Here is a 13,342-nt window from a genome sequence, read left to right as displayed (position 1 = left end):
TCCATGCGATTCTCCAGGTAAGAATATTGGAATGGGTTGTCATGCCTTTCTCCAGGAGCTCTTCCAGACCCAGGGATAGAACCTGCTTATGTCTTATGTCTCCTGCTTTGGCAGGCAAGTTCTTTACCACTAGCACCACCCGGGAAGCAGGTTGTGCTAGACCCCAGTGAATTCCCATCAGACAGGAGCAAGAACTTCCTCAATAAGAGGCCACAGAGCAAAGGGCAGAACAGCAGTCTGCAGCCCAGCAGATCCAAGAGAGGAGGAGCCTGAGCCACTTAACACTCTATTTCTCTTCCAAACTCATCGTGAAGTATTTCCCTCCTCTCATTCTAGGAAGGAGAAAGTGAGGACTCAGGAGAGAAGTGGGGCATGGGACTCGAGGTGAAGACTCTGTGCACAGAAACACACATTTAGGAAGAGTTTCTCTCCCTTCCTTTCTCCACCCCTCCTGTCCACACCAATAAATATCTAGCGCTCTTCATCAGAGAATCTTCCACTTGAGTCCTTTCTGTGACACCATCTTTATCATCATCATATCATCACGTGAACTCAGGCCCTGCTGTGCTAAGTCGCTTCAGTCACATTGGACTCTTAGAGACCCTATGGACGTAGCCCTCCAGGCTCCTCTGTCCATGGGATTCTCCAGGCAAGAGTACTGGAGTGGGTTGCCATGCCCTCCTCCAGGGCATCTTCCCTACCCAGTGATCGAACCTTGGTCTGTTTCTGGCCTATCTATTCTGTTTCACTAAACTATACTAGTAATGGAAACAAATTGAAAGCGTTATTGTTCTTCTGTTGTCTTTCACTTTCTGGGAAAACTAATCCCTCTCTGCCATCCACCTGTTTTGTTTTGCTTTCTCAAAATATAGTAGTTCCTATTGCCTGTTGTCCTCCAGCTGCATTTTAGAATGATTTTGTCATATTCCAAAAATAACCCTATTGGGATTTTTATTGGAGTTATATTATAACTATAAATTAATTTGGCAGGAAATTGACATTTTTTATAATATTCAGTTCTCCCATCCAAGAACACAGTATGGTTCTATTTATTGAAGCCTTCTTTTATATCTTGTAGTAAAATCTTGTCATTTATTCATATAAATCTTTCATAGTTCTTGTTAAGTTATTCCTAGCTATTTCATCTCTTTTGTTGCTATTGGGAATGCAATATTTTTCTCCATTATGTTTCATCACTAGTTATTGTTAGTAAATAGAAAATCCAGTGATTTTCAGATATTTATCTTAATATATATGTGCATGTGTGCGTGTATGCAGGTGTCCTCAGTCGTTCAGTCATGTCTGACTCTTTGCGACCCCGTGGACTATAGCCTGCCAGGCAACTCTGTCCATGGAATTCTCCAGGCAAGAATACTGGAGTGGGTTGCCATTTCCTACTCCAGGGGCTCTCCACAACCTAGGGATTGAACCTGTGTCTCTTGCATCTCCTGCATTGCCAGGTGGGTTCTTTACCACTAAGCTAGCTGAGAAGCCCCTATATGTGTGTAGCTTTCATATATTAAGTCATTCTTTTCACTCTTTTATTAATGTCAATATTTTCTTCCTTGGGCTTTCTAGACTGGAGCTTTCCATGGTGTGCTTCGTGCCATCCACTGTTGCACTGAGAGTGGGACTCGGTTGCTCTGTAAAACACTGACTGCGGCAGTCAGGGAAGGTCTGATGCGGCCACTTGTAGCTAGTCACCTACAATCAAGAGGTTCCTTGGAGACTCAAGAGAGAGTCCCAAGCAGAACAATTCTGACTATGAGATCACTATTAGCAATGAGCACAACCAGCCACATCCCACACTCCTTGCTTTGTCCCAATCTGTTAAACCAATCCAAGGGGTGCCCTCTAGCCAGGCAAGAGCACATCTCTGCCTTGTAGCCCTGGGATCATGGAGCTGCTGGAGGGGTTTCGGTACCAAGTGCCCACAGGCCCAGATCACAACCCAAAGAGGCTCAGGGCAGGCACTTCACCAGTCATCAGCTTGAAGTCTTGGTCCTGACACACAGGAGATGCAGCCACATTTTTGTGCCAATGGATTCTTTTAATGACATTCAAACTACTTGCAAGGTAACTGCTCAGATAACACCAGTCTTTTCTTCACATTAAAGAGCTTCATCACTTCTTTGAAGCACATAATACGAAAAAGCTACATTGATTTGAAAAATCTATTTGCATCATCACAGCAAATTTCAGTATCACATTTGCCTATGAAAGAATAAAAAGCTGTTAGATTCTCTTGGCAACTATTATACATTTTAAAAATTAAAAACTAAATATTTAAAATTAACAAATTATATGAACAAAGTTTCTCATTCATATTGACTAATAAGAGATGATCATTAAAAAGTCAACACAAATGGATATTGATAACTCTTTCAGGCATATAATCTTTTTAAAAAATATTATTTATTTATGTTGTGCTGGGTCTTCATAACTATATAATATAAAAACACACTAAAATTTTTCACCAAACTATAGAAAATTGCCTCCAGCCTTCCTATGGTTTATTCCAATATATCTTACAGATATTATCATTTTCTTCAAGGACCATACTGTGAAAAAGGACTGAGAATCTCTGTTTTAGTTGTTCAGTCACTCAGTCATGTCCAACTCCTTGCGACCCCATGAACTGCAGCACGCCAGGCCTCCCTGTCCATCACCAACTCCCGGAGTCCACCCAAACCCATGTCTGTTGTGTTGGTGATGCCATCCAACCATCTCAGCCTCTGTCATCCCTTTCTCCTCCTGCCCTAATCTTTCCCAGCATCAAGGTCTTTTCAAATGAGTCAGCTCTTTGCATCAGGTATCCAAAGTATTGGAGTTTCAGCTTCAACATCAGTCCTACCAATGAACACCCAGGACTGATCTCCTTTAAGATGGACTGGTTGGATCTCCTCGCAGTCCAAGGGACTCTCAAGAGTCTTCTCCAACACCACAGTTCAAAAGCATCAATTCTTCAGCGCTCAGCTTTCTTCACAGTCCAACTCTCACATCCATACATGACCACTGGAAAAACCATAGCCTTGACCAGACCGACCTTTGTTGGCAAAGTAATGTCTCTGCTTTTGAATATGCTATCTAGGTTGGTCATAACTTTCCTTCCAAGGAGTAAGCGTCTTTTAATTTCATGGCTGCAATCACCATCTGCAGTGATTTTGGAGCCCCAAAATATAAAGTCTGACACTGTTTCCACTGTTTCCCCATCTACCTGCCATGAGGTGATAGAACCAGATGCCATGATCTTAGTTTTCTGAATGTTGAGCTTTAAGCCAACTTTTTCCACTCTCCTCTTTCACTTTCATCAAGAGACTCTTTAGTTCTTCTTCACTTTCTACCTTAAGGGTGGTGTCATCTGCATATCTGAGGTTATTGGTATTTCTCCCGGCAATCTTGATTCCAGCTTGTGCTTCCACCAGCCCAGAGTTTCTCATGATGTACTCTGCATAGAAGTTAAATAAGCAGGGTGACAGTATACAGCCTTGACATACTCCTTTTCCTATTTGGAACCAGTCTGTTGTTCCATGTACAGTTCACAACAAGAGAAGCCACCAAAATGAGAAGCCTACTCACCGCAAGAGAGTAGCCTCGGCTCTCTGAAACTAGAGAAGGCTTGTGAAGCCATAAATAAATAAATAATTTTTTAAAGTTATAATTCCAAAATCTGTTGGCTTCTGTCACTTACCTTGTCTCCTATGAGTTGACATTTCCCTGTTTCTTTGTATGATGGCAATTTTGGATTGTAGATTTGATATTTTGATTGTTAGGTAATGAGGCTCAGGATCTTGTTTAAATCCTACGGAGCATTTTTATATTTCTGTCTTAGCAGGCAATTGATCTGGTTGGGTTCAGGTCACAGGTTCTGACCAGTCCTCTGTGGGTTGCAGTCGTAATGACAGTTGAATTCTCTGAGTTTGCAGGGCTACTGTATGTGCCATCCAGGGACCAGTGTGAGACCAGCATGGTGGCCTGTCACATAGCTCAGTTCTCAGTTGTCTTCAGCAACCTATTTAGGGCCAGGTCTATACATGTACAGATCAAGGGTGAGGGGGTTCATAAACAACCTGATGGGGTTGATTTTCTCAGCTCTTTTTTCTTTAAGATCATCTTGTTCTTTTCAGTTCCCTGGGGCTTCCCTTTTCCATCTCAGTGTCTAGCTACCCGACTCTGCTGTGCACTTGGTACATGAAGTGTGCGTTCCCAAACCAGCAATATGCACTCAATAGGGCAGGGCCAATTAAGTCCCATGTCCACCCCTAAACCATTGACAGTCTGCAGGGGCAATGCCTTGAGCTGACTGGCTTACACCAATCAGGACACTCTTAAAGGGCTGAGAATGGTTGACATTTGACAAAATCAGGCTCTGTGAAGAGCAGTGACATGGCTGTTGGGGTAGACAGCCAGGAGTGTTTAGCCAACACTTCTTGTCTCCTTTTCTTCCCTGAAGCACTAAATGTCAGCAACCTCCTCCCAATCGCTCAGGTTTAAAACCTCAGAGTTTTCTTCTCCTCTGTGCTTCTCCTCCCCATCTTCACTCCTGCAAACATACAAACAGATGCTCAGCCCCCTCACTAAGGCCTCTCTCCTTCATCCTTACATTTTAAAGCCCAACTTTCATACTTCCCTGGTGGTCCAAGGGGTTAAGAATCCTCCTGCCAATGCAGGGGACGTGGGTTTGATCCCTGGTCTAGGAAGATCCCACATGCCGAGGGGCAACTAAGTCCATGAGCCACAACTACTGAAGCCCACGTGCTCTAGAGCCTGTGCTCTGCAACAAAAGAAGCCACCTTAAGGAGAAGCCCACGCACCACAACAGAGTAGTCCCTGCTCACCACAACTAGAGAAAGCCCGTGAAGCAATGAAAACCCAGTGCAGCCCAAAATAAAAAATAAACTTAAAGAATAAAGCCCTCCTTTCTGGCTTTCTTGCCTCAGATTTCCCCTCTCTGTGGTCAGCATCTAAAAGCAGAGTACAACTGATTATCAAATTCCCCTGGCCTGCAGAAGAAAGTCCTTAGTGCTGTGACCCAGGCCTCCCTGCATCTATTCTAACCTTCCATGTCTCGGGTCACATGACAGCCCTCTGTCCCCAGCACTCCAGCAGCTACCTTTGACTAAAGGTCAGTCCTTAAACATACCCTGCATTTTGTGCCTTTTGTTCCAGCTGTGTCCTCCTAAAAGACCCTACTATCAAATCACAGTATTCAAGGCTCAGCTAGCATGCCATGTTCTCCCTGAAACTGAGCCCACAGCAAGTTAACATTCATCCGCCTTCCCCTTTAGGCCTCATGGACATCTCTACTGTAGCTTTTGATCACGATGCCTTGAGTTGCACTGTTGTCTCCTTCACTAGAGCTACTTAAGATGTGAGACCCTCTCTTGTTCTCCTTTGTAGCCCCCAGAGTGCCTGGTCCAGTATCTCAGACACAGTAGATACTGACAACGTGGTTGTTTCATTCAGTTCAGTTCAGTCGCTCAGTTGTGTCCGACTCTGTGACCCCATGAATCGCAGCACGCCAGGCCTTCCTGTCCATCACCAACTCCCGGAGTTCACTCAGACTCACGTCCATCGAGTCAGTGATGCCATCCAGCCATCTCATCCTCTATCGTCCCCTTCTCCTCCTGCCCTCAATCCCTCCCAGCATCAGAGTCTTTTCCAATGAGTCAACTCTTCACATGAGGTGGCCAAAGTACTGGAGTTTCAGCTTTAGCATCATTCTTTCCAAAGAAATCCCAGGGCTGATCTCCTTTAGAATGAACTGGTTGGATCTCCTTGCAGTCCAAGGGACTCTCAACAGTCTTCTCCAACACCACAGTTCAAAAGCATCAATTCTTCAGCGCTCAGCTTTCTTCACAGTCCAACTCTCACATCCATACATGACTACTGGAAAAACCATAGCCTTGACTAGACAGACCTTTGTTGTTGGCAAAGTAATGTCTCTGCTTTTTAATATGCGCGTTCAATTAAATGGACTTGACTATTTAGCCTCTAGGCTTTCCAGGTGGTGCTAGTGGTAAAGAACCCATCTGCCAGTGCAGGAGATGGGCTTGATCCCTGGGTCAGGAAGCTCCTCTGGAGGAGGACATGGCAACCTACTCCAGTATTCTTGCCTGGAGAATCCCATGGACAGAGGAGCCTGGCAGGCTATAGTCCATAAGGTCACTAAGAGTCGGATATGACTAAAGCGACTTAGCATGCTCACATGTAACATTCTTGGGATCAAAAGAATAATTGAAAGGTGAAATAATTGAAGGTGAAAAATAAGTTTCACATTCTAATAGGCTTATATGGGTGTCTTACTCAAAAGACATTTAAGAGGAGAAATCATTCCCTCCCCAGCAGAGCCTGGGTGCTTACCCCTATGCTACCATAGCCCCCTGTGCCCCTCATTTTTATCATTCATCACTTTTCCATTACTCAATTAGTATCTGTTCCCCCACCTCATGCTTTCATATCATTCTTGGAAAGTAGGGACTCATCTTTCTTATTCTCCACTGTATGTCTGACACCTACTACAGTTTCAGGTTTGAAGAAAGCACCCACAAATATTTATTCTTTGAAAGGAATTCCATAATTAAGAGCTACTAAAAAGAGATAAAAAGAAGTTTAAGTCTGTTATATAGCATTGCAAATTGCAGTGATGAGAAATAAATTTGGACAACCAGAATCAACTGAACAACAGCAAATAAGAAAACACCGTAAAATATAGTCTGCCTTTACCAAAACAACCTTTGACTTTTCCTTCTCTTTCTCCCTTTCTTAACGTCCCCAATTTTCATTTTCCTTTCTTTTCCCTTCTTGTTTATACATGGGAATGGGACTGCCAGTTTTCCCCTTATTTCCATTCTCATCTTCTTACACGTGAATAGAGTTTTTAGTTCATCATAAAGCCACATAAGTAAAGTTGATATTTCTTAGCCACCCTTGTAGCTTGGTATAGCCATGTGGCTAAGTTTTGGCCAGTGGGAGATAAGTAGAATGATGAGAATGATATACGCAAATTTGGGGTTTTACCCTTCACAGAAAGAAGTGTGCTCTCTCCTTCCATCTATCCCCTTCCCACCAGCTGAAATGCAGATGTGCTGACTAAAGCCAGAACAGTCCTGTTGGCCCACAGAGTAGAAGCCGCATGTCATGATGTAGCAAGAAGATTGAAGAAGACTGGTCCCTAATCCCACATAGCCACCAAACCCACCCTGGCTGCTTCAACCCACATTGTTAGGAAACTGATCCAGAGAACTGTCTATTTTATTGACCTTTGTCTCTTAAAGAACACCAATATTTACATCTTTCTAGAGCCTGTTATACAGAGTGAAGTCAGAAAGAGAAGAACAAATACAGTTTATTAATGCATATATATATATGGAATCTAGAAAAAACGGTATTGATAAACCTATTTTCAGGGAAGAATTGGAGACTCAGGTCTAGAAAATGAACTTGTGGACATAGTAGGAAAGGGAGGGAGTGAGTGGGACGAATGGAGAAAGTAGCATCAATATATATATATACATATGCACACTCTGCAGTGCTATGCTCAGTTGTGTCTGACTCTTTCGTCACCCCATGGACTGCAGCCCACAGGCTCCTCTGTCCATGGAATTCTCCAGGCAAGAATGCTGAAGTCGGTTGCCATGCCCTCCTCCAGGGGATCTTCCCAGCCCAGGGGTTGAACCCAGGTCTCCTGTATTGCAGGCAGATTCTTTACCATCTGGGCACCAAGGAAGCCCTAAAATACACTATCATGTGTAATGATACATGGTTAACTGATGAGAAGTTTTTATACAGCACAGGGAGCCCAGTCTGTGATGCCCTAGAGGGGTATGATGGGGAGAAGGGAGGAAGGCTCAAGATAGAGGGGATATATGTATAATTATGGCTGATTCACTTTGTTGTATGGCAGAAACCAACACAATATTGTAAAAATTAAAAAACAAAAAAATTTTTTTAAAGATAATGCATAGTCCTCTTTCCATTTTTCCTAATAGAAAAAGAAAAAAGATACCTTTGAAAAATCTTACATTTGCTCTGTGTCTTGAAAAATTACAGATAGAGGCTACTTTGTGATATTTCTATTAAAATAATGTTGACTTTTCAGTGTCTAAATGAGAAAGGAAATGTCGTAATTGGATGTCTATTGAGAATCATCTTGGTTAAAGAAAGGGGTTAGGCAACTATACCCATTGAGACCTTTGAGACAAAAGGAAAAAAATCTAGCAATAACATTACTGATCAATATTTAATGTTACCTTGAGTAGACAGCAAAAGGGATTCTATTGAAAATGCCTTTTAAATTATGTTTGTCTCTGAGAGTTCTGAATCTTTCATTCACTTCTCAATAAAATGAATGAACAACTTAATTTGTGACCTGGCAAAGCAAGGGGAATTATTGACCAAGAATCCCCCTAAAACACCTAGGGTAAGTACTGAGATGTGTGAATTTCATTAATTTAGCTGCTGAGATCTTTGATTTCTTACTCATATTTTTGCAACTTTTCCAACTTATTGATGATAACTTCACTTTTTTTTTTTTTTTTTTAACCACACTGTGAGGCATGTGGGATCTTAGTTTCCCAAACAGGGATTGAACCCTTGCGGCTATAATGGAAGGTCAGAGTCTTAACCACTGGGCTGCCAGAGAAATCTAATAACTTTATATTTTAAATTAAAAAAAAAAAAACAGTAAACTCAACATTCTTAGATTTAACCTCATGGTTTCTAATATCATGAAAAACTTAGGAAGTACATGGTATAATATTACATAATTGCTCCAGTTCACAGAGGAAATTATATCCTAGAATGATCCATTTGACAGTTCATAAAGGTCTGGGAACATTCAGGATCTCACTTCTAGTATTATGACAGTCCTCTCTTCAGCAGGAAGCTTGCCTGGTTCAGTAGACTTTGTTCATCAAGAAATCTGATGGAGGATTTCCCTGGTGGTCCAGTGGCTAAGAATCCACCTGCCAACACAGGGGACACAGGGTGGATCCCTGATCCAGGAAGATCCCACATGTCTCAGAGCAGCTAAGCCTATGCACCACGACTACTGAATGAGTCCTAGAACACACGCTCTGCAGTGAGAGAAATCAGCACAATGAGAAGCTGACACACGCGATGGAGAGTAGTTCCCACTCGCTGCAACCAGAGAAAACCCTCGCCCAGCAACGAAGATGCAGCGCAGCCATAAATAAATAAATATCTATTAAAACATAGTAATAACAAAAAGCCAAATGCATATTAAAAAAAAGAAATCTGATGAAGGTTTCCTTCTATACAGTCTAGGGTCTGTAGTGCCTGAAGGACCAAGAGAAGAGACTATTTCTTTTCAAAAACCTTTCTGTTAGTCCTTATTGATAATAGAGAGAATCAAGTGTAAGTTACTGATCCCTCTTCCTTACAAACCATTCCCTTGTTGAAGGCACATCTGCATTACCGGTAGATGTGCAGTTTATAAGGAAGCTTATCACTCCAGAGACGGAAGACGAGTAAGGCCCTCCATAGTGGCATCCTGGACTAGAAGTTCCTGTGTGTTCACTGTTCTCTTCAAGAACCTATCACAGAAAAAAAGAAGAAGAACCTAGCCCAGGGTCATGTATACAGCAAGTGCTTAACAAAAATCTGCTGAATGAATAAACAAATAGATTCAATGCATAATGTGAGGAAGCTTAAGACACACTTCCTGCCTTCAAAGAGCTTACCAGTCATACATACCCATTACGTAAACCAGAAGAAACTCATTTCCTAAGAGGCAAAGGATTAATACAGATTTTTAGGTACCATAGTTTTTCTGGAAGGTCATTCTGTAGGGTTTTGATTGAAAAAGACAAAGGTGAGATGGGCCAAAAGAGAAGGAATTCCAGAGAAAAAGAAAGGCGGGCATTAGGACACAGCCCAAGACACCAGGCAGATGAAATGGCAAAATAATGGAGTGGCTGAGGACAAGGTCAGGGAAAGAAGCTGGGGCTGTGTGTGCGGACGGCTCCGGATGACCAGCCGAGAGTGTGGGGTCCATTGTGGGTCATGGGGAGCCACTGTAGTTTGCTCCATTGGAGAAGACAGACAGGAGGGGGCAGGAATAGGGGGCAGCTGCTATCAGGGCCGTGTAACCAGGAAAGAGTGTTTATTAGGGCAGTGGCAGGGCAATGCAGAAAAGGCACTAAAACATCTAGAAGCTCAGCGAACCACTCCTGCAGGAACCGGGATGAACCTGCAGCACTTCCTCAGGCATCGCGAGTCAGTCACCTGGGTGCTACTGTGACACAGGGCAAACTAAAATCGACTCTGAAGTAGAAAAAACTTTATAAAACAGCTCTGTTAACTTTGTTTAAATTTGTTTCAGAAATATACAAAGTCATTTATTTTAAAAAATACACAAAGTATACAGGATAAGTAAAAATTACCCCAAATCCCACTCTCAGCCACCAAGATTACTGTTATTATTTTGGTGAATACTTGCCCTCACATTATTCTATACACAGATACATACAACATATGATAGAATCTTATTAGATGCAATTATTCCATACAAGCTCTTCCAGAGTCAATTTTCCTCACCCTCTAATACGTTGTAAACATTTTTCCATTTTGATAAATATTGATCTACATATAATGATGTCAATCAGTTTGCCTCTATCACAGTGTTCCACTGATGGATATTTGGATTCTTATTCTGTGTGTTGCTCTAAACAATCCTGTGACTAACCTCATTGTGTATATTATTTTTCAACTGTATGATTATCTCCTTAATACAAATCAAAGAAGTTGGATTAGCTAGGTCAAAGGTATATATCATTTTATGTTTTGACACATATTCCCAAACCACCCTCCAGAAAAGTATGTTTTATTCATTTACACAATAACTATTTTTTGAGCACTTACTATGTACCAAACACTGTTTTATGTGCTGGAAATACAAGAGTGAATAAAATGGACAAAGTCTCTGCCCTTATGGAATGTACATTCTAATGTAGGACAATAAACAAACAACTAAACATATATTGTCAAATAGTGGTAAGTGTTACAAAAGCACAATAAAACTGAGTAGCGGGGTGGAGAGCCCCAGGGGTCAGGGGAGGAAATAGAGTGTTTTACATAAGATGGTGGGGAAGGGACTATGAGGAAGAGACATGATATCAGACATGTGCATGCCTGTGGGGACAACAGTACAGAGAGGGAACAGGAAAGCCAAAACATCTGACGTGGGAACACGGCTGGCATGCATCATGGCCAAAAAACCAGTGTCTCTGGAGAGACTGGAATAAGAGGGAGCGTTGTGGGAAATCCAGATGGAGAGGTGGCCAGGTCAGACCGGAGAATTAGGGATGAGCACTTGTAGAGGTGTTCCAACTCGTTATGATCTTGGCTAAAGGAATGAGACTCTAGCCTGAGACTATTAAAAGGAGAAGAAAGATGGAACTGGGTCTGTTTTAGCTGTGTTTTACCACTGCTTCGTCTTCTATTCACTAAACACTGCTTAATAGATGTCTGCATTCCTTCTTCCCCTCTCCCAACTCCACTTTCCCACTTATGACTAGGGTCTGGCAAGAATGGAACACATGTAGGACTATGTATATGGAAAGCGATTTAAGCGTCCATTATGCAGGTCTTATTATGAAGTCTTAGGATATCTCCCAACTTCAATGAGATCTGAAAACTCCTTTTGCTGGCATCTTAACTAAGCTGAGAGATTCCCTGCTCCCATGATCGGAGACCTCTATCATCTTAATAAAAACTCAGGCAGCCACATGGGTTCATCACAGCTGACTTAAATCCATATGAACTTTCCCAAGTCCTCCTAACACAGAATTTTTAACATGGAAGGTGATCTATAAATATATACTGGATAAACAAAAGAATATTCACAAATTTTCTCTGAAGGCACCTTTACTTTGTAGGAAGAAGCTCTATCCTATTATTTTGCTTAGTGTCAGTTTCAGGGGACACATTCTGACCACGTTCTTCAATTCTGATGCACTTTGATTACAGTTCCCTGGGCCCTGCCTTTGAGTGTCTCCTTACAATCTTCTGGGAAGGTTCAGGGGATTTAAATGTGTCCAAAGAGAGCTTGGGACTTCCCTGGTGGTTCAGTGGTTAATAAGACTCCACATTTCCAATGTAGGGGGATTGGGTTTGATCCTTGGTCCAGGAACTAGATCCCACATACCACTACTAAGACCCAGAGCAGCCCAATAAATACTTTAGGGATTCCAGGTGGTTCAATGCTAAAGAATCTTCTTGCCAGTGCAGGAGACAGCAGACAGGAGACATGGGTTTGATGGGGAAGATTCCCTGGAGGAGGAAATGGCAACCCACTCCAGTATTTTTGCCAGGAGAATCCCATGGACAGAGGAGCCTGATGGGCCCAGCCTGTGGGGTCACAAAGAGTTAGACACGGCTGAGTGAGCACAAGGAGAGCACCCACAGACAGTGTTTAGGGCAAGGTTTGAGTAAACACAGGGCTTTACTCTCTCCCAAGGTAATTATCTGCTTGGGATAAGGATTTCTTCTCCAGTGATAGTATAGAAATTGCACAGCAAAAAATAAGACTAAGAGCAAAAGAAATTTTTTTAATTCAAAGAAGAAAGGTGATTTGCTGATAATGGAAATTGCAATGTTGGCTAATTTACTGTTCTTTAAACAAATTAATAATAGTATTTTCTTCTGGTTATGAAAGTACTTTGTACTCATTCTAGAAAAATATTTTAAATATCAAAAAGCATAAAGGAGAAAATAAAAACTACTCATAATTCATTATTCACAGAAGACATTTTGCTGGATTTCCTTCCTTTCTAAACATCACTATGATCATACTATATATGTATAGTTTTACATCTCTCTTTTTCATCTGACAACAAATTCTGAACTTTTTCCCCCAAATACATTTTTTAATATTATTACTAAAAGATACACAATGTTCCAACTATGCCTTTGTCATAATTTATATTATGTGTCTATTACAATTAATAGGGGCTAGAGAACAGTAGTTTTCAATCTATATTATAAACTCTTATAAATAATGTTTCAGTGAATATCCTTATACATAATCATTATTTAAATCTCTAAACAATGTCCTAAACTAGACCCTCAGAAGTATAATTACTTGGTCAAAAAATGAGTCTTTTGACAAGTATTTCAAAACTGCTTTCCAAAAAGTTTATATTAACTTAGACTCTCCCACTACTCTCAACCATCCCGCTCATGCCACAGCATTTTAAGAGAGTAGCAAAGAGATGCTGGGTTCAAATCCCAGCTCTACTATCTTAGGGAAGTTATTTAACCTCACTAAAGCTCAGTGTCCTCATTTGTAAATCAGGGATAGTAATGGTTATCTAGCTCA

Source organism: Bos indicus, chromosome 1 (assembly GCF_029378745.1).
Source record: "Bos indicus isolate NIAB-ARS_2022 breed Sahiwal x Tharparkar chromosome 1, NIAB-ARS_B.indTharparkar_mat_pri_1.0, whole genome shotgun sequence".
NCBI lineage: Eukaryota > Metazoa > Chordata > Mammalia > Artiodactyla > Bovidae > Bos > Bos indicus.
Note: the sequence above shows the minus strand (reverse complement) of the source record.